The sequence below is a fragment of the Trichechus manatus genome, unplaced genomic scaffold, assembly GCF_000243295.1.
Source record: "Trichechus manatus latirostris isolate Lorelei unplaced genomic scaffold, TriManLat1.0 scaffold00009, whole genome shotgun sequence".
Classification (NCBI taxonomy): domain Eukaryota; kingdom Metazoa; phylum Chordata; class Mammalia; order Sirenia; family Trichechidae; genus Trichechus; species Trichechus manatus.
The window spans coordinates 22068624-22069985 of NW_004443945.1; the positions used below are offsets into that span (position 1 = coordinate 22068624).

At 41.5% G+C, this 1362-nt stretch overlaps 1 protein-coding gene across 1 annotated transcript in view; it reads left to right on the plus strand.

Annotated features, from left to right (window-relative positions):
- The window catches only part of MTERF3 (mitochondrial transcription termination factor 3), a 23053-nt gene that overhangs the window by 12784 nt on the left and 8907 nt on the right, over window positions 1-1362 (plus strand). The gene's annotated exons all lie outside the window — the stretch shown is intronic.

A 1362-nucleotide genomic window follows, 5' to 3' on the forward strand; every position in this document is an offset into this window, starting at 1 on the left:
TTGTTTACTCATCTATCCTTGTGCAAGTTACTCAAAAGTGTGGGAATGGCCTTTGTTCTCAAGAAGCTTCGAGTCTTCAGAAGTATCTAAATGGACATTTATAAGAATAATTGGAATGCAAAGATGAAACGTAGAATGTGATAAGTCTCACATGAGAGATACAGGTAAAGTGTTACATGGGTTCAAAGGAGGGAGAAAGATGACATGCTGAGAGCAGGAGAGCCAGTCACCTGTCCTTTCAGAGCAGCTTTCCCAAAAGGCTTTGTGGGTGACACAAGATAAACATAAGATGTGGTCCCTACCTTTAAATAATGTATAGTATACTAAGAGCTGTGAAGTATATTTCTTCATCCATATCTGACACTTTGACAACTCATCTTAGAAGTAACTTAAATGACAGTACCTTAGAGGGACCATGATTGCATTGTCAGGCAATATTTTTCAGTACCCAAATGTTCTGATTATTCTCTGTTTGCTTCTCAGATTTGTTTTCCACCTCTTTCTGTCTGTTCTGTATCCCAGGAGGCTAATCCCTATGCACTAGGGCTCCTTTGCCAGCTGGTTTTTGGACTCAGCCAGTGGGAGGCACTTGCAGGAAGAGATAGAAGGGCAGGTAGGGGTATTTTTCACCTGTTCCCTCCCTGCTTTGGGTCATATAACATCCTTGCTCCATGACAACAGCTCTTACTGGGCAGCCCTTCCTTAATAGCTTCCAGCTCCCTCTGGGCTCTGGTAACACTTTTTCCTCCCTTGTCTCTCTAGTCCTAGGGGTGCCCTTGTTTGTTTCCTTAACGCTGTTCGTATTCCGGAATAGAGTCCCTTCATTAAAGTTCTTTTCATTTGAACTTTCTGGGGCAATTTCTGTTGTCTACCAGAACCCTGATGGAGACGCTAAATACGTGTAACTGTAACTGAATACAGTGGTAGTCTTTGTAGTTACCGAACTGATGAGATAAAGCCAACTTAGACTGTGATCCCCCAGAGGTTAGAGTCGTGTATGATTCATTTTTTATATCCCCAGTGCCTAATGGAAGAAGTGCTTGGTCCCCAGTAGGCATTCAATGAATGTTTCTTCAAGTTAATAAAATCACTAGTGAGCCGAGTGATTTGTACTGACAGCGGTGTCCTTTCTGATGAGATTCTGCTCCACTATTGCTATTAAACAGAAGTTTTCCAGGATTCCTGTTTCGGCACAGTCAGGGTATGACAGCTCATGCTGAGCAAGGCACTTCAACACATGTAAGCTGTAATATTTGGTTAAATTTGAAGTCTGTACCTTACATGTTATTTTTTAAAGTACCCCCTTTCTCCATTTATCACAGATTTTTTGGACTGGTTTCCATCTTATTTATCTATCCAATA